Raw genomic sequence first — 23,731 nt, forward strand, 5'->3', positions numbered from 1 at the left:
CAAACAGGAGACAGACAAGAGAATATTTAGTATATAATAGACAGAAAGAGGTTCGAATCCTGCCGACTACGTTGTCCACCTCCTGTCGTTGTGTTTCGGCGCAAGCAAAGAAGCGCGCCTGTTTGGTGTTCCTGGTGGTTTTAAAATGCCAAATTGCTTGTACCCGCTCCCTTGCAAATAAATTATTCAGCGTCCGCGAATGGCATTTTGCAGCTGGAAGCAGATGTCGACGCTTTTTGCACAGAGCACCAAAAAAGCGTCTTTTTTGAAGGCCCGGGTACTGAGCATTGGTGGTTCAGTGGTAGAATTCTCGCTTGCCACGCAGGAGGCTCGGCTTTGATTCCCGGCCAATGCAGTGGCTTTTGCAGCGAGCTGCTCCATCACTTGCATCCCCTTGCAACTCGCAACTGAAAACCCACTGAAGCTAAGCAGGTGTGAGCCAGGTCAGAATCCGGATGAGGGTGAGCTACAGGGAAAAACAAACCTTCCAGCTGGAAGCGGTGTTAATGGTGCCGGCGGCGGGGCGCTCACCCTGAGGTCTGTGCGGGTCCCAATGCCCCAGCATAGTGACGGAGACGCTGTGTTGTAAAAGGGCGCTGTCTTTTGGATGAGATGTAAAACCGAGGTCACATTGCTCTGTGGTCATTAAAAATGACCACCAAAACCTTTGACAAAAGCTCTTGGTAATTGATGGTCTTCAATAATGCTTCTCCTTTAGGTACATTTTAAATCAGCTGAAAAATGCTGTGAAATGGGGGGGCACTTCAGGCCAGTGTAGGATTTGGGTTACAAGAACCATGAAACTGCATGAAAAAAGCCCGTACACTGAATTACACGGCTTTCTATTCAAAGGAGGGCAAAAGAAATTCCCTGAGTTCGATTTTTTGCAGCACAGAGAGGACCACTGTCGTGAGGCTGGTTAGCTCAGTTGGTTAGAGCGTGGTGCTAATAACGCCAAAGTTGCGGGTTCGAGCCCCTTACTGGCCAGGTCCTTTTCTCCTCTCTTACCAAAGCTCTTAGGTTCCTTTCCGTGGTGAGATGGGTTGTCATGCAACGCTGCCACATAGTGCCGACAGACAATTAAATGACAAAAATGAAGAGAGTTAAAGCAGCTGGAGAGGTTCTCTTACAACTTTTGAGCTGACACAGTTTTGGAAAATGTTTCCTTCACGCTGCACTGTACCATATAGGCAGCCAAGAGTCTCCAAAACAAAACAGAATTGACAGTCATATAATGTCCATTAACCCCGGTTTTAAACGCAGCATCATGTCTGCCATCATAAGAATATGAGTCCAATATTTTAGAATATAGTCAGAATGACTTCTAACCTTACCTGTGGTGTCTTTAATCCCTATTGTTCAATTCATGGTGTACGTACTGCATACATGTGTCTTGAGAATGAGGAATGGGCCCCTGAGACAGTCATTTGCCTGTTTCACAAATGATCGTATTTTACTAGAGATTCTGTTTGGGATTCAGATGTGCATTCGGACAGCAATCCCTTTCAAGAAATGATATGTTCTGGATGAGGTCAAAGGTGCTGGAACACTGTATCTAGGATGTGTTTGCAGAGACTGTGTGTCTCCTGCTTCAATGCAGTGATAAACAGATGTGCTCCTTTAATTTATTGGTACATGCCCAGGGCAGTAAGCAGTCTGAGGATTTATTTCCAGATGGCATAGAGCAGTGAAGCAGTGAAGTAGTGCAAAACACTGGATCATTATATTATTAGAATCTATTCTACTTAAATTATTACATTATACTCAATTTGAGTTCATTTTAAAAAGTAAAAGGTAATGAAAGGAATGCATTTTCATAAGAAAGATAATACCGATATGCATGTGATAATCTTCCTTATATCATGTAGTGCGTCATTTGGACCCTTTGTGGGCTTGAAATACAAAGAAAATCATGTTCTATGGTACAAGATAAATACAAAACGTAATCATTTATTTTAATTAGATTTGTTTATAAAGCATAAGCAATCATTTATTACATTAATATATGTGAAAATAACATTTTATCATCATACGTTTAGTATAGTTAGTCCCTAATGCTGAAAGAAATGATCATAGAACATGACTTCTAACCTTATCTGTGGCGTCTTTAATCCCTATCGCTCAATGCACGGTGAAAGCATTGCATACATGTGTCTGACAATGAGGAATTGACCCTGAGACAGTCATTTGCCTGTTTCACAAATGATCGTATTTTACTAGAGATTCTGTTTGGGATTCAGATGTGCATTCGGACAGCAATCCCTTTCAAGAAATGATACGTTCTGGGTGAGGTCAAAGGTGCTGGAACACTGTATTTAGGATGTGTTTACAGTGATTGTGTGTCTCCTGCTTCAACGCAGTGATATATAGATGTGCTCCTGTAATTTATTGGTACAAGCCCAGGGCAGTAAGCAGTCTGAGGATTTATTTCCAGATGGCATAGAGCAGTGAAGCAGTGAAGTAGTGCAAAACACTGGATCATTATATTATTAGAATCTATTCTACTTAAATTATTACATTATACTCAATTTGAGTTCATTTTAAAAAGTAAAAGGTAATGAAAGGAATGCATTTTCATAAGAAAGATAATACCGATATGCATGTGATAATCTTCCTTATATCATGTAGTGCGTCATTTGGACACTTTGTGGGCTTGAAATACAAAGAAAATCATGTTCTATGGTACAAGATAAATACAAAACGTAATCATTTATTTTAATTAGATTTGTTTATAAAGCATAAGCAATCATTTATTACATTAATATATGTGAAAATAACATTTTATCATCATACGTTTAGTATAGTTAGTCCCTAATGCTGAAAGAAATGATCATAGAACATGACTTCTAACCTTATCTGTGGCGTCTTTAATCCCTATTGCTCAATGCACGGTGAAAGCATTGCATACATGTGTCTGACAATGAGGAATTGACCCTGAGACAGTCATTTGCCTGTTTCACAAATAATCGTATTTTACTAGAGATTCTGTTTGGGATTCAGATGTGCATTCGGACAGCAATCCCTTTCAAGAAATGATACGTTCTGGGTGAGGTCAAAGGTGCTGGAACACTGTATTTAGTGCGGAGTGCGGACTGATGGCGCACGGAAGGTCCACATACTGTGGATCCCTCAGTGATCTTCCGCGTATTCAAACCGCCAGCGTGTGACTCCCCTGTCCCTGTGATCTCATTGCTCTGCTCTCTCCTCTGTGCAGCCGAGCCCGACTCACGGTAAAGTGAAAAAAAAGATGCCCTCAACGTCAGATTTACTCTGGAGCGAGGATAGATGTTACCTTTTTATCATTGAACAGGATGTATGTGATGTGGCGACTAGGTTCAATTTTGTATCCTCTTTAAAAGATTAAGGACTGGGGTGAGCGTGGTTTACCACCCTTTCAGCTAAGAACCCGACGTGCGAACCGTTTAAGCTGCATAGACTCGGTCGTTTAACTCTTCTCCATTAGCAGGGTTAAGGTTAAAGAAAAAAAACATTACTGACTTATTTTTTTTTTGCCAGCTACTAGCGCTGATTAGCAAGGTTTGTATTTCATGTTTTGCAAGTTGCATCCATTTTAAGAAAAACAAGTCGTTCAAGACAAGAAATGAATGCTTGTATTTAATTAAGGCTAGCCGTAGGCAGTTGTCCATAATGACCAGTTCTGTTCGAGAAGACAGAACAAAAAAGGCACCACTGGGATTTGGAGCCAGGGTCTCCTGTTTACTAGACAGGCGCCTTAAGCAACTAAGCCACGGTGCCCCAGGAGAGCTGTCCTTTTGCAGCCACTTGGACACACCACTCAGACACATCTGCATTCGGTGTGTGCTCCGCCTGCTCGCTGAGCAAGTTGCCACCTTTACATACAATAGCAACATCAACACCAAGAGAAAGGGTGACGAATGGCTTTTATCTGGAACTTTTCATGTCCAAGGAGCTCAATGTGCTTTCTGTGTACAACAGGGCCACTGAACTCCACACTGGCCACTGAACCACAGCAGTGGCTTGCTGGCTTGACATCTCCCAAGGAAAATGTTGAAATCGCACGTGGAACAGGAAAATGACCCTCGAGTACGAGGGAAAAAAAAGAAAAAGATCATCTGGAGCGCGCCAACCCATGTCCGGACAGCCCAGTTTCGTCAACGAGGTGGCCGAGTGGTTAAGGTGATGAACTGCTAATCCATTGTGCTCTGCACGTGTGGGTTTGAATCCCATCCTCGTCGCTCTCCATATCTAACACATGTGCCTGTTAAACGTTGGCCCTCCTGTCGTTTGCTCCGGTACTAGAGCCGTACATTTCCTAGCGGTGGCTAAACATGGTATTGTAGGCTAACGTCGGTATCGAGCAGTAACAGTATTTACGTGCCGCTGCTGCCAAGTGGCCCTGGGTTGAGACCACGTTTTTACTTACTTGCAGCACGAATGGAGAAAGTGATTTTTGACAGTCTCTCTAGAGACATCGCTAGGTGTTTAGGGATAGACTTTGTCAGTTCCCCCTAGGATGATGGCCTCTCAAATAGTTTGTGATTCCTCTAGACCTTTATACAGAAGAAGCCTGCTTCGTGGCTTAAATCCAAGCTAAGGAAACGAGTTAGAGGTCTGATGCAGAACTGTGAATTCAATGAACGGGAGCACTACAGTACATTGCACTGTATGTGTGAGGAAAGCTGCCCCCTTTAGTCCCTTGTCGACCGAACAGAGGACTGTAAAGGATACCGCCAAGAAACTTTAGGATGCTGGTTGGAATCCAGCTCCAAAGTAGCCCCTTTGGGTGTTATGTCATCAAAAAGTAAGAACAGCGAATCTCCCTTTGATCAAAAGCGCAACAGAACTGTTTTATTTGTAGGGCAGGGCGCATTCCTAAACGCGAATCTCCTGTTTTAGAAATGCTTTGGGCGGCGTGAAGTGAAAATAAGAAATGGGCTCCAGATGCACATGGAAGCAATCAAGTGTTTGATCTGAGCTGTTTCAAAGACTGCTCAAGAGCTTTCCTTTCACAGAGGCGCAACGATTAATGATGGGGGTGCACCCTTCAATGCGCCTTACGACTCTAGGGAGTGATTGAGACGATTCGTAGCTTGTGCTCATTTCCCTCTATTCCCCGTGTTGCAGTGGTAGGATGATGTAAATTACTGCTTCGACACGAAATGGCATTATAATCAAGTGCAGGAGCTGAGGGCTTTTGTTTTGTTTCGTTTTCCATGGCGTTCGTAAGCGCGCAAAACAAAGGCAATTCCTGCGTCTAACAGGAATGTAAATGCTTTTGAAAGTGCAGTATGGTGCAGCTTGTAAAATCCTTGTCCACATTTGTGGTTTGTTGATGTTTTTTCTGTCTGCCAAAGTTGCATTTTGACATCCGGACGGGGAGACTTTATCATTTGAACGTGAAGCCAGCCTTAAACCCTCTGAGGTGTTACTGTCTGCAGGCACGTATTTTGTCAAAGGTATTTATTTTTTTTTAACGGAGAGCGACTTTGAAAACGTATCCGCAGCCACCTCGCACTCCGTGTTAGATTATAGGAGGAATGCGGCGGCGAATGAACTAGGTTCAATTTTGATTCCTGCGGCGATTCCTGTGTCTACCACTAATGTAAGAGCTATTTAAAGTGTGGCGTGGTGCGGCTTTTCAAATGCTCAACAGGATGACTTCGCATGCACGCGTGCTTTCATGCAGTCGTTTGTGCAACCATGTCTGCTTACGTGCAAACGGGCGTGGTTTCATGTATGCAAAAAACTTTCCTGGGCTCTTCTGAAGCACATAAAATTATTTGGAGATATACATTTGTCTTGTTTTCCTCTTAGGCTCTAGAATTGATAACTTTTTTTTCATTTTTGGCCTTTTTCTTCGTTTTCCAGAAAGTGGTTGCAAGCCCAATATCATGCGAAGAAACTTCAGGATTCGGGGATCAGTCAATGGATTTTGTTCAAAGTTGGATTGTTGCTCTCTGTGGACCAAGAGATGTTGTTCTATAATGTTTTTTTTTTCAAATTTAAAAATATCATTTTTTCATGGAGCTTTGAAGGGGATGGATTCACCCTCCTTTAGCCAGGACAGAGCTCCAGGAGCCTGGGTAGGATTCTAGCTTTCTCCCCGTGCAGGCACCTGGCACAGAAGACATCATTTTTTTCCTTAAAATATTTTTTTTTGTGTTCCTTGTTGTTCCAAACTTAATTTTAATCACTTTTAATTAGAGATTTTATTAAAAATAGTGCAAAAAATGACAAATTTCACAAAAAATAATGTAATATAAAATGGTTGTTTTTAACTTATTGTAGTGTTTTAGAAACTACTATGTCTTCAAAAATGGTTGTTTTTCACTCCTAGGAATGAAAGCTGTTGTTATATGATGTTTATTTTCAAATTTTGAAAAAATCAAAGGATTCTAGCTTTCTCCCCTTGCAGGCATCGGACACAGAGAACCTCATGGTTTTCCTAAAAATCATTCGTTATGTTCCCTGGTGTTCCAAACTTAGTTTTAATCAATTTTAATTTGTTATTATGTTAAAAACAGGGTAATAAGTTTCTAATTGGACTATAAATAATGTCATATTGTCTGCTATAAAACTGATGTTTTCAACTCCATTGTAGAGATTCTAGAATCAACTAATAGAGAATTTAAATAAAAAAGGCATAAGAAGACATTACCAACAACGACTACAAGATGGAGATATTGTCTAGACATTACCAACAACGACCACAAGATAGAGATATTGTCCAAAGAGGCAAGAAGGGCAAAGCTGTGATAAGGTAAAATCATATTTTGAAAGAGATTGCTGTCAGAATGCACATCCGTATCCCAAACAGAATATCTAGTAAAATATGATCATTTGTGAAACTGGCAAATGAGTGTCTGCTACAATATGATTGCTACATATCTGCATTTGTTGGTTTTTAAGGAGTAAGAGTGCAAGGGGTTTAAACCTGCGATCCAGTGTGTTGAAGTATTTCACAACACTACCCCTAGCACATCTGGAAATAAATCCTCATAATGATTATTGCCCTGGGGATGTACCAAAAAATCAGTGAGCATATATATATATATATCACTGTGTTGAAGCTAGAGACACAGAATAACTGCAAACACATCCTAAATACAGTGTTCCTTCACCTTTGACCTCATCCAGAATGTATCGTTTTTTTAAAGGGATTGCTGTCAGAATGCACAACTGAATCCCAAACAGAATCTCTAGTCAAATATGATCATTTGTGAAACAGGCAAATGAGTCTCTCAGGTGCCCATTGCTCATTTTCAGACACATTTATGCAATACTTTCACCATGCGTTGAGCAATAGGGATTAAAGATACCAGAGGTAAGGTTTAAAAGTGATTCTGAGGTGCAACACATCAGCGATACAGCTAGGCATCTGAAATGCGGGGTTTGAGAGCCCTTCAGGGAACACCGTACCCTAAAGGTACCAGAAGTCCACTTGTATAAGCATTAAGTCACTGTCACCCCTGTTACAATGTGATTGCTACATATCTTCATTTCTTTGGTTTTTAAGGAGTAAGAGTGCAGGGGGTCTAAATCTGCGATCCAGTGTGTTGAAGTATTTCACAACACTACCTGTAGCCCGTCTGGAAATAAATCCTCATTCTGATTGTTGCCCTGGGCATGTACCAATAAATCACTGAGCATATATATATATAGCACTGTGTTGAAGCTAGAGACCTGTATGTAATAATATGATGCTAAAATGTTATTTTCAGATATATTAATGTAATAAATGATTGCTTATGCTTTATAAACAAATCTAATTAAAATAAAAGCTTAAGTTTTGCATTTATCTTGTACCATAGAACATGATTTTCTTTGTATTTCAAGCCCACAAAGTGTCCAAATGACGCACTACATGATATAAGGAAGATTATCACATGCATATCGGTATTATCTTTCTTACGAAAATGCATTCCTTTCATTACCTTTTACTTTTTAAAATGAACTCAAATTGTGTATAATGTAATAATTTAAGTAGAATAGATTCTAAAAATATAATGATCCAGTGTGTTGCACTTCTTCACTTCTTCACTGCTCTATGCCATCTGGAAATAAATCCTCAGACTGCTTACTGCCCTGGGCATGTACCAATAAATTACAGGAGCACATCTATATATCACTGCGTTGAAGCAGGGGACACACAATCACTGCAAACACATCCTAAATACAGTGTTCCAGCACCACTGACCTCATCCAGAACGTATCATTTCTTGAAAGGGATTGCTGTCCGAATGCACATCTGAATCCCAAACAGAATCTCTAGTAAAATACGATCATTTGTGAAACAGGTAAATGACTGTCTCAGGGGCCCATTCCTCATTCTCAAGACACATGTATGCAGTACGTACACCATGCATTGAGCAATAGGGATTAAAGACACCACAGGTAAGGTTAGAAGTCATTCTGACTATATTCTAAAATATTGGACTCATATTCTTATGATGGCAGACATGATGCTGCGTTTAAAACCGGGGTTAATGGACATTATATGACTGTCAATTCTGTTTTGTTTTGGAGACTCTTGGCTGCCTATGTGGTACAGTGCAGCGTGAAGGAAACATTTTCCAAAACTGTGTCAGCTCAAAAGTTGTAAGAAAACCTCTCCAGCTGCTTTAACTCTCTTCATTTTTGTCATTTAATTGTCTGTCAGCACTATGTGGCAGTGTTGCATGACAACCCATCTCACCACGGAAAGGAACCTAACAGCTTTGGTAAGAGAGGAGAAATGGACCTGGCCCGTACAGGGCTCGAACCCACAACCTTGGCGTCACTAGCACCACGCTCTAACCCACTGAGCTAACCAGCCTCACGACAGTGGTCCTCTCTGTGCTGCAAAAAATCGAACTCAGGGAATTTCTTTTGTCCTCCTTTGAATAGAAAGCTGTGTAATTCAGTGTACGGGCTTTCTCATGCAGTTTCATGGTTCTTGTAACCCAAATCCTACACTGGCCTGAAGTGCCCCCCCATTTCACAGCATTTTTCAGCTGATTTAAAATGTACCTAAAGGAGGAGCATTATTGAAGATCATCAATTACCAAGAGCTTTTGTCAAAGGTTTTGGTGGTCATTTTTAATGACCACAGAGCGCTGTGACCTCGGTTTTACATCTCATCCAAAGGACAGCACCCTTTTACAACACAGCGTCTCCGTCACTATGCATTGGGACCCGCACAGACCTCAGGGTGAGCGCCCCCCCGCCGGCACTGTTACGTCCCAGTGTGTGTTCTGTGTGTTTTTCTGTTATGTCCACACTGCTGACCCTTGATTGTTCTCCCTTCCCCATTGGCCAACCATCACACCACTGTTTCAATATGATGTCATCATCAATCAGCCTTCAGCCAATCAGAACACATTTTATTCACTATATAACATGGAGGCTTTCAGAAAGAAAAGGCCTTTTGTTTGACTTCGGTCCCGTTCGGTTTTGGTTTTCGCTTCGCTTCGCTTCGCTTCTTGTTATTGCTTCGGCTTCGTTTGTTGGTTTGTTTTGCTTTGTGTTTGTGTATTTTCGTATAGCTTCGGCTTTGTTGTTTTGTTGGTTTTACGTTAGTTTCTTTGTACTTTTGTTTGTTTGTGTGTTCATCCTTGATTTGTCTTTACCTTGCCCAAGTGTTACATGTTCAACTTACAGATGCAGCCATTCAAAGTGCGCGGTACAGACACCGCAGTACAGATACCGCAGGTAAGATGACACGCGATACTGCGGTGCGTGATTGGTTGACCGACAGGGGCACTCGTGGTCCATTGGTCTGTCGTAGAAAGACTTACTGTACTGTAAACGTCTTTACTGTGCCCGTTGTAGATATTGAATTTTACCACTGAAGGGAAATCTTAGTAGCTGAGCATAAAAAGAATAGGAGCATACTGTAACGCGTGTGAAGGCCATAAACGATATTAATTTTGGAACGTAAACATACAGTATATGGCTGGTCTTGGTACTTTAAAGAAAAAAATACGCACCAGTATTCCATTTCTCCCTAAACATTGTAAGCTTCGAAGTCTTTAACTAACGTGATACCGGAGTCAACCAGCATACTTTTAGAATTTGATTAAAAGGGAATATAATATGGAATCGCGTATCTAAAGAATTTAATAACGGTATGATTATATCCGTGTACTGCGGCAGGACTGTGTAAGGCTGTTTCGCCTGCCTGATCATGCGAGCTGTCTTGTAGCCTACTGGTCTAGGTGCGTGACTACCAGCTGGCAGGTTGTGTGTTCGAATCCAGCTGGTGCTGGACTTTTCATTTTTATTTATTTATTTTTTAATCGCGTAACATAAACATATTACCGTATGCAAACTGTACTGTATACAGTATGTATATGTATATTTAATGTCTTAACTGTGCCCGTTTAATTGAATTTAAAAAAAATATTTAACACGAACATGAAGCTGTTTACATGTTCCGCCTGAGAACAGTCACCCGTTGCTACCCAACGCAGAATGGTGATTGGCTGACACCATCTGACACCCCTCTGATTGGAGAAAAAAGACGTGCTGGTGTGCTATACCAGGAAGAGGATTTCTTTCAATTCTAAACGTGTATTTTAAAAGTTTAAGAAGTAAAAACCTTACAGCGTACACAGATTTCTAAACTGATCAGGATCGTTATCTTTGTCTCATGCATAATAATGTTCACCGCTCTGTCCAGCAAATTAATAATAAACTTTATTTTATATAGCTTTTTAAACGAATAAGTAATTAGATTGCTCATAAACCTAATCACTTGCTTTTTCTTTTTATTTATGCTCAGATTTCAACTATAGATCGTATTATTAATAACCATAATAACAACCAACCAACAAAAACAACCATATAAACATAATACCAACCAAAAACATAGATAACAACCACAATACAAAATCAAATAATCAAACCATTTTACACTCGCAAAGTCCTCCAATTATCATAATCCCGCCCCTTATGCAAAACCAAACCTTCCTCCCATCCCAGTTTATCCTGTTTATCATAAACAAAATCCACCTCAATTTTCAACATAAAGCATTACACAAAATCAATACCTCAACACTCCATACTCAACAACGATAATTCACAAACAGCCAGAACATGTAACTACACATTCCCAAACATACCTACTTTCCATAGCCCTGCCCCTTATGCAAAACCAACATCCCTCCCCTGTTCTCTCTCTCCCCTGGCGGTTGTAATTGTTTTTATTTTCAAATAAATTTTAGCAAAGTCATGTATTTTAAAAATCTTAAGATTTTTCTATTTATGTCTTTATTTAGTGGTTTCATTAGTGACAAAGGCTAAACTTTCTTGGAAAAATGTCTTTTATGTAAACCATGTTTGCTATTAATTCATTCAGGGCTAAAATATGTTCATTGTCTTCTAATGAAAGAAGGGTTCCTTTCGCCGTAGTCGGGAGCCTAGCCTTTAACTAGTAAGTACTGTATTTACTGGGTTTTTGAGGGGGGGTGTCTTTCGCTGGAAATCTCGCCTCCTACTTTGAAAATACCCGTGAAACCGGTTCAATTCGTCACAGCCAGCACTCCTGCAGAGAGTTGGGTTGTACTTGCAGTGTATACAGTACACGCGTTATGCTCTTCGTTAATGTCTGTGAAGTTTTAATCTCTGAGCCATACTGATTCTTCTGGAAGCACACCAGTATTCCACTTTCTCCCTAAACATTTTTAGGATCAGAGTCTTACATGTGGTTATTTCGAAAACGTTTGTACGTGCTCCTTCTTACCATGTTACTGTTTACCGTTACTGACCATATTAAGTTTAAGTGCCTGTGGGCACTTTTCCTGTCCGTGGGGGGTGGACCGTCTTTCATTAGAAGGTTAGTCTGTTCTACTCTGAGAATGTAGGGGGGTGGGAAGTGCCCGCGGTCATTTAATTAGTATTAAAATCTTAGTTATCTTTCTAGTTCACAGGTTTGCATGCATAATTTAATTTTGAAAGCCACTGAGACATCAGGTACTACTGTTGTATTTATGAAAAAGAAACAAAACAAAAAACATACTAACAACTGTGCCATCCTACTCCTTAGTTAATACATTTTATTATTCATAAACAGTTAACATTGTTAGCAAAATATTTTGAATTATATTTAACCCTATTTTTTCTTTAGTTTTGTATTTAACTTATTATATGATAGTCAGACTTAATGTATATTAATGTATATTTGAACAATGAAAATATATTTTTACAAGATTTTACATTAAGCACTTAAAATTAATATGGTTAATAATAGTAAACTGTAATATGCTGTAACAAGATCGGTTAAACTGCTAAGAAAATCCTTTCAGAGAAAATGTTTCAGGTGTGAAGAACAAACCTGTTCCCACACACCCTGCCCCCACTACCATTAGAATATACACAAACATTTTAGCGTTTCATTCTGAGCAGAAGACCCTCACACCTGAAGAGTGCTGGCTGTGACGAATTAAACCGGTTTTACAGGTTTCAATCACAGATTGGGACTCAGTAAAGTAACACACAGCGCCACTGGATTTGATAATACTGTACCTAACCAAAATCCGCAATATGGAAACAGAACCTGTGTAATTGTTGATAGATGATGTACTCGTAACATTTTTTCAAGACAAACTACAACATTTAAAAAATGACTTGTATGTACTTGATATCTCTAATCAATCCACGGGTTCCAGCACAAAACGAAACTAAAACGCATACCGTTTGGCGCTTCTTATTAGTTGTTCAAAAGTAATTTGACCGTATGAAATGCATAATATAAACCTAGAAACATATACGTGAGCAGTACTTAAGCACTGTAGTATCGGTGTTAAGACATACCTCTCAAATACTGTAAATCAAGTTAAAAATATCTCAAGACCGATTCTGGTCGTAATGAAACCATGTTTCGTGTATGTTTTCTTTTTCATCTTGAAATAACTCATTTCTAAATACCTTTTTCACTGTTAACATCTTGTAGCAACTTTGCGACAAAATATACACTCTGACAGTTCATCCTGCTACCAACATTAAATAAAACAAATCTTAAGATTTCTATATTTATGTCTTTATTTAGTGGTTTCATTCGAAGCTTACAATGTTTAGGGAGAAATGGAATACTGGTGCGTATTTTTTTCTTTAAAGTACCGAGAGCAGCCATATACTGTATGTTTATGTTAAGATTTCCCTTCAGTGGTAAAATTAGATATGAATATTCAATACTTAAACGGGCACAGTTAAGACATTAAATATACATATACATATTGTATACAGTACAGTTTGCATACGGTAATATGTTTATGTTACGCGATTAAAAAATAAATAAATAAAACTGGAAGGTCCAGCACCACCATTATGTTTATATGGTTGTTTTTGTTGGTTGGTTGTTATTATGGTTATTAATAATACGATCTATAGTTGAAATCTGAGCATAAATAAAAAGAAAAAGCAAGTGATTAGGTTTATGAGCAATCTAATTATTCGTTTAAAAAGCTATATAAAATAAAGTTTATTATTAATTTGCTGGACAGAGCGGTGAACATTATTATGCATGAGACAAAGATAACGATCCTGATCAGTTTAGAAATCTGTGTACGCTGTAAGGTTTTTACTTCTTAAACTTTTAAAATACACGTTTAGAATTGAAAGAAATCCTCTTCCTGGTATAGCACACCAGCACGTCTTTTTTCTCCAATCAGAGGGGTGTCAGATGGTGTCAGCCAATCACCATTCTGCGTTGGGTAGCAACGGGTGACTGTTCTCAGGCGGAACATGTAAACAGCTTCATGTTCGTGTTAAATATTTTTTTTAAATTCAATTAAACGGGCACAGTTAAGACATTAAATATACATATACATACTGTATACAGTACAGTTTGCATACGGTAATATGTTTATGTTACGCGATTAAAAAATAAATAAATAAAAATGAAAAGTCCAGCACCAGCTGGATTCGAACACACAACCTGCCAGCTGGTAGTCACGCACCTAGACCAGTAGGCTACAAGACAGCTCGCATGATCAGGCAGGCGAAACAGCCTTACACAGTCCTGCCGCAGTACACGGATATAATCATACCGTTATTAAATTCTTTAGATACGCGATTCCATATTATATTCCCTTTTAATCAAATTCTAAAAGTATGCTGGTTGACTCCGGTATCACGTTAGTTAAAGACTTCGAAGCTTACAATGTTTAGGGAGAAATGGAATACCGGTGTGTATTTTTCCTTGTGATATTTTAAGCTCTAGTTGAATGATAGGTGTCGCATTTTAAATCATTTTCGTTGCTAGAAATTATGAAACGCCCTGTTAAAAGCAAGGAAGTTTTTATGCCCCGTTGAAGTAAAACAAAATGCCTGACAAAGTATGGCTTGGACAGATTCCAAGTGCTTGTACAAATGTGCTAAAGAAATTATACTTTGAGTATACAGCTTGTCCAAAGTCATCCATTATCAATACTATTAGTAATATCTTCAGTAAAGGCTTTGATGCATAAATATTTTTGATGAAGGTAGGTTGTGTACTTTTGTCCAACTGAGCAATCTTGCTTTCATAATATATACCAACATTTTAATGACTGATGATTAACATGCTGTAATACACAGTTCAAAATTAAAGGCTCAAATGCTGTACATGAGAGGTTAAGCTCCCCCTGGCGGTTTTACAAGGCGACGCCGGATAGTTAGTCACGTGACACAGGTGACACACGTGATACCGCGTGATACTGCGTGATACTGTGACACGCCCACCGCGGTATGCCGTGAAATACCTCACCCATTTTGAATGGCTGCATCTGTATGTGTTCTTTTGTACCCTGTCCTGTTGATTACTCTTGTTTTTCCTTATTTGTATTCCTGGTTCACTTGTGTTTTTGTGTGAACTTTTGTATATAAGGTTAGTTTAGGTTGTTGGGTACACTTACACACTTAGTTAATTTTGTATTAGTACACTAGTTTAGTACGGGTGAGTGCCATTTGTCTTGTATGGTTTTGGGTAGTCAGTGCAGGTTAACTAGGGTGTTGAAGACGCAGAAGACCGTGTGTTTCTCGTTTTCTTTTGTAGTCGGATTAGCTTTCCCTCACTGTCCTAGCCAGCTCCATTTTGTTTGTTATTTTCTTTTCTTTGGCACCACTCTAGTTCCTTACCCTTATCACGCTTCCTAGTCCCTCACCAAAACCCATCTGCTTCCAAAAGAATTATCCTAAATGTTACACCCCTTTTCCCCTAGACACTTGGGGTCGTAACATTATTGGGGGCTCGTCCGGGATATCAAATTCCCGTCCTAAGGATTTTTTTTTGTGTTGCAGAATTTTGGTGTTGGTACAGGATTTTGATTTGTGGATTGTGTTTTGGCAAGGTACTGTAGTTATGGCTACTTTTGATTTGCGAAAGTTTGTGGAGGAACCTTCCTTTGAGCAGCTGGATAAGTGTAGGAAGGACGAATTGCTCCAAATTGCTGATTACTTCCAGATTCAGGTTTCGACGCAAGCTCTTAAAAGGGACGTCAAGAGAGCTGTGATGGATAGGTTGGTAGAGTTAGAGGTCATTGCATTAACGAGCAGGTATGCCGGTTCTCCTGGGGCTGCTGCTAAACCTGCTATGGTGGTGGAAGAACAGGACGAGGTGCAGGGGGTGGCTGAAGACTTAGTGGAGGCTGAGGTCAAGGCCACCTTGCCTCCCTTTGAACCGTTCTCTCCGGTCTCCACCGGGTCAAAAAGCGATACTCGCCTGAAAGTTCATTTGGCCCGCTTGCACATGGAGGCGCAGGAAAAAGCCCAAGTACGCCAGGCAGAATTTGAATTGCGCCTTGCAATTCGTAAGATGGAGATCGAGGCGGAGAAAGAGGTTAAGCTCCGACAGCTTGAGCTAGAAGCACGAAAGAATGCTCCTGCTGTGCAGCCGACCCACTCCGAGGCCTCTAGCGTGTCTCCTTTGCAAGATCCACTCTCTACCACCTTTGATGTAAGTAAGCACATTGCTTTAGTTCCTCTGTTTAGGGAGACGGAAGTTGATTCGTACTTTGGTGCATTCGAGCGAATTGCCACATCACTTCGTTGGCCTAAGGAGGTTTGGTCACTGCTTTTGCAGTGTAGATTAGTGGGCAAAGCTCAGGAAGTTTGTTCTACACTTTCTTTAGAAGAAAGTTTGAATTACAATACTGTGAAAGCTGCTATCTTACGGGCTTATGAATTAGTTCCTGAGGCTTATAGACAACGCTTCAGAAATCATCGTAAAGTGTCAGACCAGACATTTGTTGAATTTGCAAAAGAGAAGGGCACTCTCTTTGATAAATGGGTTGTAGCCAGTAAAGTGAGGGACTTTAACTCATTGCGTGAGTTAATGCTCTTAGAGGAATTTAAGAACTGTTTGCCTGAACGCATTGTTGTGTATTTGAATGAGCAAAAAGTAACTACTTTATCGCAAGTCGCTGTTTTGGCAGATGAGTTCGTGCTCACTCATAAGAATGTTTTCATGTCTGTGCGTGCGGAGAAGACTTTGTCTACTCTAAGTTCCCAGTCTCAGTCTCCCCCAGTAAAAACTAGTTCCTCACGTTCTAAAGAGGAGCGTGAATGTTTTTATTGTCACAAGAGAGGTCATATAATTGCAGATTGTTTGGCCCTAAAACGTAAGCAGCAGCAACAGCAACAACCTAAGAGTGCTGGGTTTGTGTTTCCCGTTCTGCTATTCCTTTGTCTAGTGAAAACAGTCTCCCTGACCCTAGTTATGAACCATTTATTATGGAAGGATTCGTTTCGCTAACAGGTAAACCAGAAGACCAGAAAACAATTCCAATATTAAGAGATACTGGAGCAGCCCAGTCATTTATTGTTGTGGATGCACTGCCTTTGTCTGATAAATCTATCTGTGGTTCGAGTGTATTAGTTCAAGGCATCGAAATGGGTTTTATGAAAGTGCCTTTACACTACACTACTGTGTACATCTACAATGTGGTTTAGTTACTGGATTTGTTAGAGTTGGGGTACGTCCTTCGCTACCTGTTAAAGGGGTAACTCTTATTCTTGGAAATGACCTGGCTGGGGGTAGAGTATAGCATATTGTTTGATTGGTTTTGTCTTCATTGTCCAAACATTAGATGTTTGTTTTTATGGGTGGGGGTGTTACGTCCCAGTGTGTGTTCTGTGTGTGTTTTTTGTGTTATGTCCACACTGTTGACCCTTGATTGTTCTCCCTTCCCCATTGGCCAACCATCACACCACTGTTTCAATATGATGTCATCATCAAACAGCCCTCAGCCAATCAGAACACATCTTATTCACTATATAACATGGAGGCTTTCAGAAAGAAGAGGCCTTTCGTTTGACTTCGGTCCCGTTCGGTTTTGGTTTTCGCTTCGCTTTGCTTCGCTTTGCTTCTTGTTATTCCTTCGGCTTCGTTTGTTGGTTTGTTTTGCTTTGTGTTTGTGTATTTTCGTACAGCTTCGGCTTTGTTGTTTTGTTGGTTTACATTAGTTTCTTTATACTTTCATTTGTTTGTGTGTTCTTCCTTGTTTTGTCATTCCCTTGCCCCAGTGTTACATGTTCAACTTTTGTGTTCTTTTGTACCCTGCTCCTGTTTATTACTCTTGTTTTCCCTTATTTGTATTCCTGGTTCACTTGTGTTTTTGTGTGAACTTTTGTATATAAGGTTAGTTTAGGTTGTTGGGTACACTTTACACACTTAGTTGACTTTGTATTAGTACGCTAGTTTAGTACGGGTGAGTGCCATTTGTCTTGTATGGTTTTGGGTAGTCAGTGCAGGTTAGCTAGGGTGTTGAAGACGCCGAAGACCGTGTGTTTCGGGGTTTCTTTTGTAGTCAGATTAGCTTTCCCTCACTGTCCTTGCCAGCTCCATTTTGTTTATTTTCTTTTCTTTGGCACCACTCTAGTTCCTTACCCTTATCACGCTTCCTAGTCCCTCACCAGAATCCCCCTGCTTCCAAAAGAATTATCCTAAATGATACACCCCTTTACCCCTAGACACTTGGGGTCGTAACAGACCGCTAACTCGTTTCCTTAGCTTGGATTTAAGCCACGAAGCAGGCTTCTACTGTATAAAGGTCTAGAGGAATCACAAACTATTTGAGAGGCCATCATCCCAGGGGGAACTGACAAAGTCTATGCCTAAACACCTAGCGCAGTCTCTCGAAAGACTGTCAAAAATCGATTTCTCCGTTTGCGTTGCAAGTAAGTGAAAACGCAATCTCAACCCAGAGCCACTTGGCAGCAGCGGCACGTAAATACTGTTACTGCTCGATACCGACGTTAGCCTACGCTCGATACCATGTTCAGCCACCGCTAGAAAATTTTCGGCTCTAGTACCGGAGCAAACGACAGGAGGGCCAATGTCGAACGGCACACGTGTCAGACATGGAGAGCGACTAGGATGGGATTCGAACTCATGCGTGCAGAGCACAATAGATTAACAGTCCATTGCCATCGCCTCGTCAAGGAAACTGGGCTGTCCGGACATGAGCTGGCACGCTCCAGATGATCTTTTTCATTTTTTTCCCTCGTACTCGAGGGTCATTTTCCTGTTCCACATGCGATTTCAACATTTTCTTGGGAGATGTCAAGCCAGCAAGCCACTGCTGTGGTTCAGTGGCCAGTGTGGAGTTCAGTGGCCCTGTTGTACACAGAAAGCACATTGAGCTCCTTGGACATGAAAAGTTCCAGATAAAAGCCATTTGTCATCCTTTCTCTTGGTGTCGATGTTGCTATTGTATGTAAAGGTGGCAACTTGCTCAGCGAGCAGGCGGAGCACACACCGAATGCAGATGTGTCTGAGTGGTGTGTCCAAGTGGCTGCAAAAGGACGGCACTCCTGGGGCACTGTGGCTTAGTTGGTTAAAGCGCCTGCCTAGTAAACAGGAGATGCTGGGTGAGCCTGGGTGATTCTCGATGATTGCAAGCCGTACAGCCTCCGCCATGCTTTCCAAGTGGGATGAGGTTTTGGAGTTGGTATGCAGTGTTTTGTTATCTCCAAACATAACGCTGTGCACATTTACCAACAAGTTCAACCTTTGTCACGTCTGTCCACAGAACATTGTTCCAGGAGTTGCTGTGGAACATCCATGTGGTCTTTAGCAAACGTGAGAGGGGCAGTGGTGGTTTTTTTGGGGGGGAGAGCAGTGGTTTCCTCCGTGGTGACCTCGCATGATCACCACTCCTGTTCAGATTTCTTCTTATGGTGGACTCAGAAACACAGACGTAAGACAAAGTCAACCACCTGTTCGCTAGATCCCATCCCCACTCAGCTAGTCAAAGATTCCCTTGAAGGACTGGCAGGACCTATAATTAGTATGATGAATGCATCGCTTGCGTCAGGCGTTGTACCTGATCAATTTAAGGTAGCGGTTGTTAGACCGCTCCTTAAGAAGTCAAATTTGGATCCACAAGTTCTTAACAACTACAGGCCTGTCTCAAAGGTCCCATTTCAATCTAAAAGTCTTGAGAGAATAGTTGTTGCCCAATGTCAATCGTATCTGGATTCAAATAATATACTTGAGAAATTTCAGTTTGGTTTCTGAAACTGCATTAACATGAGTCGTAAATGATATTCTCTTAGCTACTGATGCAGGGAATGCAACAGTGCTAGGTTGCAACAGTGCTAGGAATGCAAACTTTAGGTTGCGCTTCTTCATGCTGCATCGTTGGCATGAGTGGAGCTTTTTAAACGTCTGTACTTACTGCGCCCCATAAGAAATCATTTGTCCCCGTTCAAAAGAGATTGTGCGATGTCCTGCACCATTCGCAAAGCAAACCTTTGACAGTTTGAAAAGAGGAATTTATTCTGCTTCCTGAACGTGCAGTAGTTACAAAGTTGAACGTCTTTACACGATCTGCTACAGTTTTCAGTGGGTGAGCTTTGTCAGATGGCTTGGGAAAACGCACTGTGTTTCGGCTTGGGAAACATCATGAGCAGTGTCCTGCATGTTTTCTGTGTATAGCTGTCTTTTAACGCATACAGAACTCATTCGAAATCCTTGATTTCTCCAATTAACAAGGGTCCCTTAAAGGATGAGTCAAAGTAACGTCTAATCAGATTAGTTTCCTTTGAGCTGGTTCAGAGTTTGCTCAAGAGTTTACCTTTCACAGATGCGCAAAAAAGAATGTTGGGGGTGCATGCTTCAAGGCGCCTTACAGCTGTAGGGAGTGATTCGAGACGATTCCTGGCGTGTGCTCGTTCCCATATACCGTACGCACCGGGGTGCAGTGCTACGATGACGTACAATACCGCTTGGGCACGTAACAGCGTTATATGCAAGTGCGGGACGTGAGGGTTTTCGTTTGTTCGTTTTGTTTTGCTCTGCTTTGCTTTGTTTTGCTTTCCATCGCGTTGGTAAGAGCGTAAATAAAAAGGCGATTCCTGCGTCTATCACTAACGTAAGAGCTATTTCAAGTGCGACGTGGTGCGGCTTTTCAAATGCTTGTGGGCATTTCTCTGTTGTTGATTATTTTTTTGTGTGTAACAAAGTGGCATTTTCATGTCCGGACGGGGAGACTTTATCATTCCGACATGAAGCCACCCTTAAGTCCTCTGAGGCGTGTCTGTCTGCAAGGCTTGTATTTTGGAAATGTTTTTTTGAAACGGAGAACGACTTTGAAATAGGCTTCTGCCGGCGCCTCCCGATCCAGGTAAGATTGTAGCAAGAACGCAGCGGCGGCGGGGATTTCTGTAGTCATGGCCGGTTGGTTAAGGCGATGGACTAGAAATCCATTGGGGTCTCTCCCCGCAGGTTCGAATCCTGTCGACTACGTTGTCTGCCTCCTGTTGTTGTGTTCCGGTGCAAGCAAAGAAGTGCGCCTCTTCGCTGTTCCTGGTGGTTTTAAAAGGCCAAATCGCTTGTACCCGCTGCCTTGGAATTAAGTTCTTCAGCGTCTGCGAATGGCATTTTGCAGATGTCGACGCGTTTTGCACAGAGCACCAAAAAAGCGTCTTTTTTGAAGGCCTGGGCACTGAGCATTGGTGGTTCAGTGGTAGAATTCTCGCCTGCCACACGGGAGGCTTGGGTTCGGTTCCCGGCCAATGCAGTGGCTTTTGCAGCGAGCGGCTCCATCACTTGCATCCCCTTGCAACTCGCAACTGAAAACCCACTGAAGCTAAGCAGGTGTGAGCCAGGTCAGTACCCGGATGAGGGTGAGCTACAGGGAAAAACAAAGCTTCCAGCTGGAAGCGGTGTTAATGGTGCCGGCGGGGGGGCGTTCACCCTGAGGTCTGTGCGGGTCCCAATTCCCCAGCATAGTGACAGAGAAATAAACATGTTTGGGCAACTTTGGTCAACCCTATTTAACTTCTGGGGCAGGAAAAGCACACTTTTCAAAACTTGTTTTTCAGCTCGAAATAAACGTGTTTTTTCAAACCTTGGAATCCCAATGTAACTGCCTGGCTCATTAGAGCCCACTGAGTCAGCCCTTAACCCCAGTGTGCAGAAGTTGTCAAAACGTGTTTTTCAGCAGAAATAAACATGTTTGGGCAACTTTGGACACCCCCATGTAACTTCTGGGGCAGGAACAGCACACTTTTCAAAAGGTGTTTTTCAGCTCGAAATAAACACGTTTTTTCAGACTGTTGAATCCCAATGTAACTGTCTGGCTCAGAAGAGCCCACTGAGTCAGCCCTTAACCCCACTGTGCAGAAGTTGTCAAAACGGGTTTTTCAGCAGAAATAAACACGTTTGGGCAACTTTGGTCACCCCCATTTAACTTCTGGGGCAGGAAAAGCACACTTTTCAAAACGTGTTTTTCAGCTCGCAATGACCTCTGTTTTACATCTCATCCAGAAGACAGCGCCCTTTTACAACACAGCGTCTCTGTCACTATCATAAGTGACTGCCATCATAAGAATATGAGTCCAATATTTTAGAATATAGTCAGAATGACTTCTAACCTTACCTGTGGTGTCTTTAATCCCTATTGCTCAATGCATGGTGTACGTACTGCATAGATGTGTCTTGAGAATGAGGAATGGGCCCCTGAGACCGTCATTTACCTGTTTCACAAATGATCTTATTTTACTAGAGATTCTGTTTGGGATTCAGATGTGCATTCGGACAGCAATCCCTTTCAAGAAATGATACGTTCTGGATGAGGTCAATGGTGCTGGAACACTGTATTTAGGATGTGTTTGCAGTGATTGTGTGTCCCCTGCTTCAACGCAGTGATATATAGATGTGCTCCTGTAATTTATTGGTACAAGCCCAGAGCAGTAAGCAGTCTGAGGATTTATTTCCAGACGGCATAGAGCAGTGAAGCAGTGAAGTAGTGCAACACACTGGATCATTATATTATTAGCATCTATTCTACTTAAATTATTACATTATACACAACTTGAGTTCATTTTAAAAATTAAAAGGTAATGAAAGGAATGCATATTCATGAGGAAGATAATACCGATATGCATGTGATAATCTTCCTTATATCATGTAAATCATGTTCATCATTACATGATGGGAGCTAAAACAGAAGTTGAGAGAGAGCAAGGACGCCTACAGGAGGAAGGTATAGGACAAGCTGCAAAGGAAAAGCTACAACCCACAACAGCTACTCACCCACCCATCCCACACAGCTATCACTCTCCAACACCTCCACCATTAACACCTCCAGCACTGAAAGTGCTATGTGCACCATCCCCCAGGCCAGGCTGACCAGGCCAGTGCAATACACTGGATCTTTATATTATTAGAATCTATTCTACTTAAATTATTACATTATACACAATTTGAGTTCATTTTAAAAAGTAAAAGGTAATGAAAGGAATGCATTTTCATAAGAAAGATAATACCGATATGCATGTGATAATCTTCCTTATATTATGTAGTGCGTCATTTGGACACTTTGTGGGCTTGAAATACAAAGAAAATCATGTTCTATGGTACAAGATAAATACAAAACGTAAGCTTTTATTTTAATTAGATTTGTTTATAAAGCATAAGCAATCATTTATTACATTAATATATGTGAAAATAACATTTTAGCATCATATTATACATACAGGTCTCTAGCTTCAACACAGTGATATATATATATATATGCTCAGTGATTTATTTGTACATGCCCAGGGCAATAATCAGAATGAGGATTTATTTCCAGACGGGCTACAGGTAGTGTTGTGAAATACTTCAACACACTGGATCGCAGATTTAGACCCCCTGCACTCTTACTCCTTAAAAACCAAAGAAATGAAGATATGTAGCAATCACATTGTAACAGGGGTGACAGTGACTTAATGCTTATACTAGTGGACTTCTGGTACCTTTAGGGTACGGTGTTCCCTGAAGGGCTCTCAAACCCCGCATTTCAGATGCCTAGCTGATGTGTTGCACCTCAGAATCACTTTTAAACCTTACATCTGGTATCTTTAATCCCTATTGCTCAACGCGAAAACCTTACCTGTGGTGTCTTTAATCCCTATTGCTCAATGCATGGTGAAAGTATTGCATAAATGTGTCGGAAAATGAGCAATGGGCACCTGAGAGACTCATTTGCCTGTTTCACAAATGATCATATTTGACTAGAGATTCTGTTTGGGATTCAGTTGTGCATTCTGACAGCAATCCCTCTCAAAAAAGGATACATTCTGGATGAGGTCAAAGGTGCAGGAACACTGTATTTAGGATGTGTTTGCAGTTATTCTGTGTCTCTAGCTTCAACACAGTAATATATATATATATATGCTCACTGATTTTATGGTACATGCCCAGGGCAATAATCATTATGAGGATTTATTTCCAGATGTGCTAGGGGTAGTGTTGTGAAATACTTCAACACACTGGATCGCAGGTTTAAACTCCCTGCACTCT

The sequence above is a fragment of the Lepisosteus platostomus genome, unplaced genomic scaffold, assembly GCF_059453375.1.
Source record: "Lepisosteus platostomus isolate fLepPlt1 unplaced genomic scaffold, fLepPlt1.hap1 Scaffold_63_H1, whole genome shotgun sequence".
Taxonomy (NCBI): Eukaryota; Metazoa; Chordata; class Actinopteri; order Semionotiformes; family Lepisosteidae; genus Lepisosteus; species Lepisosteus platostomus.